The 10095-nt window shown below is 43.3% G+C and overlaps 1 long non-coding RNA gene across 1 annotated transcript; it reads right to left on the bottom strand.

Annotated features, from left to right (window-relative positions):
• Positions 1 to 1628: 1628 nt before the first annotated feature.
• LOC124665961 lies at positions 1629 to 4964 on the bottom strand. Its single transcript, XR_006990761.1, has 4 exons — positions 4821 to 4964; positions 4565 to 4629; positions 2444 to 4253; positions 1629 to 2145 (listed from the first exon to the last, which is right to left on the bottom strand). It is a non-coding gene; the product is annotated as an uncharacterized LOC124665961 (long non-coding RNA).
• Between the last annotated feature and the right edge of the window lie 5131 nt (positions 4965 to 10095).

Genomic DNA, 10095 nt, shown 5'->3' with positions numbered 1-10095 from the left:
GTTATTTAGTTATAAAATTGGTTCTCACCATTGTGGGAAGTTTAATGGCACTCTTTTAAAATCCACCAGAGCTTATGCATGCAAATACAAATTCTAGTTAAATATATTCATGTTTTAACTTTGTCTTTATCGTCTTTATCGTCTATGAGTTCTTTCCTTTGCATGGAATTTTCCACGTGTATAATCCATTTATTCTCATGAAATAACAATCAATAGTACATTCACAAAAATGCACAAAAGATCCATAGGCATATAATTACGTAGAATTCTGAATTGGCGCAAGACATACACATATAACAACATAGTATATGCTTACATCAGAAAAAAATACCGTCCACATTATGTACGCAAAAATGGTCATGCTCATATGGTTTCCAGAGTTGAATAGAACGGAAAAGTATCTAGCAAGCTCCCCGCCTCAACTCGAAATAACCATACCTTTTGTTTCTTGACATGCAATAGAAAACAACAAACACAAAGTTGTATTATCGGGGACCCAACCCAGTAACAGCACACAAAGGAAAATCATCATGCCTTTCTCAGCCTAGGTTGTGATAGAATTAATGGAGCTGAAAACATGAAGTTTTAGCGGCTATAGGACAAATGTGATGATTTTGACCAGGAAACAACAATTTTGCTGTAACAAATAATTGCACACCAGATGGACTTCATGGCTTTCTTTGCTGAAATCTCAAACAGTGTGGTTTCACCAAGTTAAAGATTAGATGCGGCATGCTTTTTCTTCACCTATCTCTTGTAGTTGCCAAGTCCCAAATGAACGGATATGCAGTAATATAGATAGAATCAGTGTTTGGTTTGATTGCCATTTTTCAATTTAAAAACGTCAAGTATAAGAAATCATGGGAATGCTAGAATAAATTATCAGTTAACACCTAATCGTATAACAGGCCCAGAAAGAAGCAAGTTCGAGAGTTGCCAAGGAACAGATAATTAGAAGTTTTAATATTAGAGATTAATATGTTCTGACCGAAACTTATTTACATGAAAAAAGTAGTATTGGTTTTTAAAAACTTGAATCATTGAATAGTGGTTCCTAACATGTGGAATAACTCATGCAATGTACTCAGACAAATCTAGGTATAATTGCGGAGCTAGCTAGTGTCTACGTTCTGGACTGAGTATTAGGCATAAATTAGTATGATTTAAAAATAATTTGGAGCTCAGGATTAAAGCATAATGAGTAATTACCATCTAAGAGGACACATTAGTCATCGACGGACAAAACTGAACTGTCTCGTGCCTGCGCCACCAGTCCACAGCTAGCTGTCCTTCAAGCCGGCAGGCCGGCAGCATCGCCGATAACAGCGATCTCCTTCAAACAGTTGGCGCCGTAGGTATACCTTCCTCCTGTATTAGATCAACCACCAGGCTATTAATTCATACTAGCATAAATTGGCGCGGCGGCACGCCGCACCTAGCTGTAATACAACAGTTGTAATTATCTCAAGACCATAACATGTGACATGATTGGTTATGATGATTCTAATACAGTTCGGATTACGATTTTACTAAATGATAAGAATATAGCCGGTTCGTGAACATTATATTTCTTCATTTTTATTACAAAACGGTAAATTAAATATTTTGAGGGACATCTGACTTTACAATTGCTGACAACACCTGGTAACAATATGCCTCATAATTTGTCAAATGTTCACAACATCCTAGAAAGTAACGTAGGAATGCTATACATCCAAATCCTAAGCAAAAAGACCACAGCAAGTTCAACACAACTAATCAAGATACCTACTGAGAAATCTATACCCAACACAACACAAATTTTAGTATGCAAATTGTAGCAAAGCTTCAAATTTTCATGCGAAACTACTATAATAGAATGCCAATGAGCAACCGCTAGGTCATCTAGCAATATAGATAATTCGAGTCTCGAGCTGTGAGAATTCATGCGCTTTGTGAATCCTCAGGCAGCTCCTCGCCTCCCCCCAAGTAGAAAACTGGCCACGGCAAGTTACTTTCATGCATCTATGCATTGGATCTTCCATAGGCAACAATCTAAACATATCAGCTTCAGGTTCCATTCCTCCTGGTCAAGTTCAGAACCTCTACTTGAAGAACTGGCTCGTCATATTGCCAGAGCTCCAATCAGTAACATTAAATATCTCTCTGAAAGGATACCATAGTCAGTTAACACAGAGGCTACAACACCATTCTTACATAATCATATGACATATAATGTATTATAATTTGATCGCCCTTTCAAATGCTACCATAAATGCTAAAAGATAGCTGTCGTGTATAGCTAAGAAACATATTTCAGAACAATGCCTCCTTACTCCTAAGGTTTTTGTGCAAATAGATTTTAACTAAGCCATACTCTCATCTACTACTTGTCAGACCAAAATAACCAGTTACTTCGACCTAAATGCTCAAAAAAACTTGTGAGATTCATTAAAAAATGTACCTTTTTGTTTTCAGATGTTTACTGGAGCTTCAACAGCACCATGATTTCAAAATGATCGATGTAGGTAGCTCAACAGCTTATGCCTTGACTATTTCAATCGAGCCAATAACCCAAGTGTTGGCAGAATTTTATTTAGTGGCACCCATCACTGGCATTCATTATTATTTTCTGCACGTGACCTGACTATTTCATTCATGCCAATAACCATAGTGTTAGCAGAATTTCAATTAATTTTGCCAGTGCATCCCATGAGGCCAACAACAAACGCTAAACTAATACTGCAGCTAACAACAGACGCTAGACTAATAATTCTTCACTGCATTTAAATGTAAATATTACTGTGGATGAGTGTAAATGTCAGAACTTTCGAGCATAGCTTATTATAAGTCAAAGCAAGACAAAAAAAAAATCCTATCTAAAAGATATGGTACCTCCTAGCGCAGCCTTCTTTCTAGGCATGTATGACTGATACCTATGTCAGTGCAGTATCAATATAGGAATGTCCCATGCCCTTTTTTCCAGCTCTATGTAACTTAGGAAAAAAATATAACAATCCAATGATGATGGGAAAGCCCGAGAAAAGGAAAACCTTTAACATCGCACTTCTCAAATATCCATAGAAAGATCCTTATTCTTAAATTACTCACTCAGAGAAGGAAGAAACATGAGCAAAGTAAGCACACTGAGTAGAAGCACACTGCTCAAATATTCATAGAAAGATCCATAGTTTGAAATTACCCATGTTCTTAACAGAAAGGCGTACCAATAGAACATATGTAGAGAATGAGCTTGAGCAAAGACAATACACTAAGTAGGAACTGGTGTGCCATTTTTATATTTTTCTACAAGAAATACCATCAATATCAAGGATATAGTGACACTGCCCTGCTCAGGGACGCAGGTGGTATCATGTGTTTTCCTCTGACATAGTAAACCACATGACTATATATCATGAGTGTGTAACCTGTGTATTAAAATACCGCTGACATCTTTTCCCATATTTCTTGTTCTTCCCATCTTCTTGCACTGCCTACTGCCAACATAACACATTCATCATACCATAGGCACACGATCCGATGGAAATTAGAAATAACAGCCGTATTAGAAGGAGAACACATAAATTAAAATGAAAACAAAATTAGAATTCTCTTGAATACCGTTCCATCAAATTGGTAATGATTACTATCCAGTACATTATAAAGTAGGCACATCATTGCTGCTTCATACTTAACGTGGAAGGGGATCTAGAAAGCAAGCATCATACCGATGTAGAACATCTAATTGGTGAGAAAAAGAACGTGAGATATATACAGATAGATTCTCTTCCCTTTGCAGATATGTAACTACGATTTTCCATATGTGCCTTGTACAAAAACTTTAACCCAAGCTGTAATCGAGTATTGGACCTTCACAGTGCAATTCTACACTGATAAAAGGCTAGGAGTAAAATGAACAGATCTCAAACAGTACATAAATAAGGTTCTGAGGTATGCATGGCAGTATGGCACTCATTAAGAGGCATCATAGAAGAAGTTATCAACCCATGCAGTGCACATATTTCACATATATGAGCATACATATGATTCAAGAGTTCTCAGCTACTGAACTTGAGAAAAAGAAAATCTCAGCTACTGAACTGGAAATTATGTGTCGTCTACCTCATCGACTGAACTGCCAAAGCTGGGCTCTCTACAACCAGCATTGCGCTCATCATCCAATTGTTGTAAACCAAGGTCATCGTAACCTTCAACACCGAGGGTGCACAGCCAGAGGCAGATCAGTTACCCATTGTAGCATCGTCACCTGCTACCTGCATTTCACAGACCAATTGTAATATACAATCCTTGCCACCATGCAGCAAGGCTTCATTGGATAAACTATAGCACAACAAAAACACCTCACGGTAATGTATCAGATTCACGAAATATTGAAAACCATAGTCAGAAATACTGCAGACTCATCTATCGATGGGGAAAATCATTTTTCTATTGTAAGCATAGGAATTAGTTTGTATTGACAACATAGGAAAACCAGTATCCCCATTCTTCTCTCAAAGCTTTCCGAAAATACAACCGTACATAGAAGATTTTTCCATCCAACAGAAAAGAAATACAAACATACCGGCAGCGCAATCAATTGGATGCTTGCCCAGGAGAATTTCTGTCCTTTGAGCGTACATATATATTCTGCACAATCAATTAGATAGTACTGCATAAGAAAGTATGTACAGAAGCAAAAAAAAACAAAAAAAAAAAGAGGGAAAAGGAGAACTATCCAAGCACCAGTCCAAAGCTCCGTTCAACTGACTCTGAATCCCTAATGTCGTCATCGCTTACAAATCAAGTGCAAATTACAAAGAGAAACGATGTATTCTTACCTTGCAAATCAGCATCTTGATGGGGAACTCCTGGTGGGGATGAAGCAGAGGCCAAGAACCGGGGCGACCTGGAAGCCTTGGCCCATGATGTGACCATGTCCACCTGCCCACCTCGTCCTAAGCGAAACGATTGGAACAGTCGAACATCCCAAGTTTCCCAACCTGCAGGGACTCCTCGCGATGTCCGTCAGGCCGGCTCTCCCAAGGCCTGAAGGAAATCTCCTTCGCGCATGCTGATGGCACGTGCCTGTAGGAGCTCGTCGGCGCCCCGAGCGGCCGAGCGTGAGGGGGTTCCGCGACGCCCAGGAGGGCGAGACCGCGGCGCTCGTTGCCGCTGGGCCAGCCGGACGTGAGCGACGACTCGTTGCCGAGAAGAGGCGGGACAAGGGATGTAAAACGTGTATGGGGCAACTGCTCGACACCCTAAACGTGGGTGCGGCTATCTCATTATATAGAGGGGTACACAATATGTGTACAATACAATTACAGACAATGTACAACTACTCCGTATTATATACAGTCTAACACCCTCCCTCAATCTTAACTATATCCTGAGGTACAGAGTAAGTTAAGATTGCGCCTACAACCTACAAACTGAGGCAGCGGAAGAGGCTTTGTGAAGATGTCAGCGAAGTTGATCCTTGGAAGAGATGAACTTGATTTGGAGTAGCTTCGAGCAACGCGTTCCCTTACAAAATGATAGTCAACTTCAATGTGTTTCGTTCGGGCATGAAATACCGGATTCGATGACAGGTATGTAGCACCGATGTTGTCACACCAAAGAACAGGCGGGCGTCCTTGGGGGATCCTCAACTCTCTCAACAACGACTGTATCCATATGATCTCAGCTGTGGCATTAGCAACTGCCTTATACTCGGCTTCAGTGCTACTACGAGACACTGTAGCTTGCTTCCGAGCATTCCAGGCGATCAAGTTAGGTCCAAAGAAGACCGCATAGCCCCCCGTGGATCGCCCGTCATCAGGGTTGCCAGCCCAATCAGCATCTGAGAAAGCAGAAAGACCCAAAGACGATGCAGAATGCAGATGCAACCCATATGAGGCAGTGAGACGAATATAGCGCAAGATGCGCTTCACCGCTGACCAATGTGTAGTCCTGGGAGCATGAAGAAACTGACACACACGATTGACTGCAAATGAGATGTCAGGTCTGGTGATAGTCAAATACTGTAAACCACCAACAATACTGCGATACTCAGTAGCTTCCTCAGAAGCAAGAGGATCCCCATCAAAGGCAGACAGTCGGTCAGTAGCAGACATAGGAGTAGAGGCATTTTTTGCACTCTAGCATACCAGCTCGGCGCAGTAAATCAAGAGAATACTTATGCTGAGTAAGAGACAATCCAGCAGAAGACCTCGAGACTTCCAATCCAAGGAAGTAGTGCAACATGCCTAGATCCTTCAGAGCAAAGACACCACTCAGAGCTGACAAGAGACGATCAATAGCAGAATCTGAGGAGCTGATAAGAATGATATCGTCAACATAGACCAGTAGATACATGGTGACCTCAGGACGCTGCAGAAGGAATAAGGACGTATCGGCAGTAGAGGGAACAAAACCATGAGCCCGAAGAACAGAGCTAAGGCGTGCATGCCAAGCACGAGGAGCCTGTTTGAGACCATAGAGCGCCTTAACGAGGCGACAGAGATGCTGAGGGCGAGTAGGATCAACAAAGCCTGGGGGCTGACGCATATAGACCTCCTCCTCCAAGACTCCGTGCAGAAAAGCATTCTGAATATCCAACTGGCGCAATGACCACCCTCGCATGACAGCCAAAGAGAGGAGCAAACGAATGGTAGTGGGTTTGACAACTGGACTGAATGTATCCTCATAATCAAGTCCATACCTCTGTTTGAAGCCCTTGGCTACTAACCGAGCCTTGTAGCGTTCAATAGACCCATCAGCATGTTTCTTGACTGTGGTGACCCTGCATACCACTGCATGTTGTAGTATGCCAGTCGTTGATATAACATTCGCGAAGTACCATTCCGCAAATATCACATCCCTCAGAGTAGTACAACAGAACATAGCAAGGTCCATAACTCATTCACATATTATTACAATACACATACACAAGTCGTCTCGGAGCTCCTCTTGGGTCCTAAGAGGATAACTCCTGGGTTCGAGGCGAACCCAACTTAACTTACAATACCATTGTCTCATTAAACTAAACATTTATTTAAACGAGCAGCTAAATAGTAAGAGTTCGCGCTGCTCGGCTACTACTCCTCCTCCTGATATCCTTAGGCTTGTTCTCCTCCGGAAGCCTCTCCGGATCCATAGACTATGATGTAGTCTACGCCTTCCACTCCTCCTGAGAGGTCTGGTTCCTCGTAGCCGATGATCTCGGCTCCATCATGGTTGTCGTTGTCCTCCTCCAGATGGTTCAGACAATCTAAGCATGGGGTTTAAGAGTGGTATGAGTACGAGCGTACTCAACAAGTTCATTATAGAGAAGAGGTGTTTAATGCACTAGCTACGATATTAGACCATAAAGTCTAATACCAATGCAAGTTTTGATAAACATTTCTTCAATAGATTGCTTTTATTTCAAAGAGCTATGTCCGTCAGCCTTCACCGGTTTACTAGAACTTCATGGAGCTCCTTTCCGGCCGCGTTCGCAGTTCCTCAATCCCGGAACAGGGAGTGACAGGTCACAGCTTCTTTACACTCGCAGAGGTGTGTTGCTTTACCCATAAGAGATCTTAACCTTGGTGCCAACCGGGCAGCTTTCCCGTCCACACTTCCTTCGGTGTGAGGCCCGGTATAAGGTCTAGCCAATCATGTTCCTCCGCTACCTCGAACACCCACCCTTTGTTGCATACCCCGACCCCGGGTCCTCGTCGGTCCTCTTATACCACTTAAGGATGGACCCCGACCACGACAACAGCTTGGGATCGAACCAAACTCCTTCGCCGGTAGCCGCAACCCATCATAGACCGCAATACCGTGGGGACTTTAGGCTTCCCCAGCCCACCGCTTGCACTTCGAGCGACAAGTGTCTACGGACTATGCCGTGGGGACTTAAGGCTTCCCCAGCCCACCGCTTGCCCCGACGGATTACAAGTGTCCTACGGTAAAGCGCATCCGTTGATGAACGAGAGGTGGAAACACTTTTGACTACTCCGTCCCACTCCGGATCTTATGGTTAACACGGATATTACAGCACAAGAATCACTGGCGACATTTGTTGTTTAATCCTAGATGGATATAAGCCCGTGCAATGGAACCTCCACCATATCAACACAATCCATGGTTCCATTGCCCACCACTTAGTCATATTCATAGTTATGAAAGTAGTGGTTTTGATTTTTGTGCAATAGTGATAACCATAATACTTTGCAAGTAATTTGATAGAAATACTCAAATGACATGAGCAAGTGATGAACTTGCCTCGAACACCGCAAAGTTCTGCAGTTGGAAGGTATGGACTGACCCTTGTCCTCTCGGTTCTGAAAAATAGCATCATTGTCCGATAAGGGCAATGGTTAAAGAAGCAATAATGCATGATTCCAGTTTTAGGGTTTGTTTCCCCCCCTTTCCGATGTCGTTGTTATTTTATGAGAGGTTAGATACTAAGAACATCTTAGGAATACTTGATTTAGGGTAAATCCAACCTTGAAATGTTGTCAAGGTGTTTTGAAATCCAAAGGCATTAATGGACTTACTTTTATTATTAAAAAATATATGTGTGATTTAAATGATTATTTAAATCCTCAAATTAAGACTCATTCTTAATTGTCTTCAAAAATTATCTTTGATATTTTATTTGGATAGAGAATTTTATGCTGATCTATTTCCATATTTTTATTTATTTTTTTAGAGCTTTTATCACTTTTCTATTGATTTGTCAAATTCCTGGTTTTTAATGGAATTTGGAAAAGACTATTTTGCCCCTGGGCCCACCTGTCAGTGGAGCCCAGTGGTTTGGCTAGACCAGCTCGGGTCCAACCGACCCGAGCGGTCGGTCGCTCACTCCCTCGCCACGCCGCTCGTCCTAACCCTAATCCCCTCCGCTCTCACTGGCGACCTGCGTCGCCCGCGCCGTCGCCGGACGATTCCGGCGGACTCTGGCCGCCATGGCCTACGCCATGGGGCGCAATCGACGTGCCTCTCGACGGCGGTCATCCTCATCCGCGTCGATCTGGAGCGGGCGCTGCTCCAGCTCGTCTTCGTCCTCCCTCGCGGCGACTAGGGTTACGGAATCCGCTCGATCCCGCCGTTCCTGGCGCTCCAGGTGCTTGGGCTCCGCCCAGGCTTCGCCGCCGTGGTGCGGGCGGTGCCGTGGTGTCGCCATGGCCCGGCTTGGCCTGGCGCCACCGTGCTTCGGTGCGTGCCGCCGTGGCCGCCATGGCCGCGCCTATCAGCCCGACCATGGTAAGTGTTCCTCCGCCCCCTTTTCTCATGTGCCTCTCTTCTTCTTCCTCCAGTATCCCTGGCCATGGCTTCCCTCCCTGTGGAGGTGCTGGCCATGCTCGGCCCATCGCGCTGTTGTCGTGAATCTGCTATGCTTAGCTTACTCGCTGTGATTACCATGCTTCGTGCTTCCTAGCTATTTCTATTCATTGTAATCTCTCGGCCGTGGCCCTCCCGTGATTGCTCATGAGCATCGGTGATGCTCATGGCTTAATGGCATGCTCCTATTCATTCTTACTCGTCACTAGGGTATACTGTGTGTGCTTAATCTTGTCCCTGGCTTGATTGTGGTGGTTAATCCTTGCATACTTGCAAGTGCCAGTGCCTCTGGGCTGGTTCATTTTGTTCAGATTCATGATTATGCTTAATTGAGTATTACTGTTGGCTTAGCAGTGTGATCCAGTGATGAATTGATATGTGCTTTTCTTGTATATTGTGATCCTTTGATTCATCAAGCCTTTGATGTGCTTCTGGATACAATTATAAAGCCTGATGCTCTTATCTGTGAGGCAATTGTTCAGTTATTTAATTATCTGTTTATGTGTGAATTGCCTAGAATGAGTTCTAGCATGCAGTAGCATGCTCTAGCAAGCTTCTGGTGATCATATGATCACCAGTTGCTTGTAAAAGCTGCTCTTTGGTGTCTGTGGCTCACTGTTGCTCACTCTGTGCTGTGTGTGTATCACACAGGCTTAACCTCGGTGTGTATTGCTCGTTGGCTTATACAACCGTCGTTGCTTGTACCGATCCATTGGATCACTGCAAAGCCCTGGTGCTTTTATTTATTTGTTTTGTTCACTTATCTGTGTTGCCTGAATTTACTGAAGTGGATAAGTGATG

Source organism: Lolium rigidum, chromosome 6 (genome assembly GCF_022539505.1).
Source record: "Lolium rigidum isolate FL_2022 chromosome 6, APGP_CSIRO_Lrig_0.1, whole genome shotgun sequence".
NCBI classification, from domain to species: domain Eukaryota; kingdom Viridiplantae; phylum Streptophyta; class Magnoliopsida; order Poales; family Poaceae; genus Lolium; species Lolium rigidum.
Note: the sequence above shows the minus strand (reverse complement) of the source record. Positions and strands in the feature narration are given on the sequence as shown.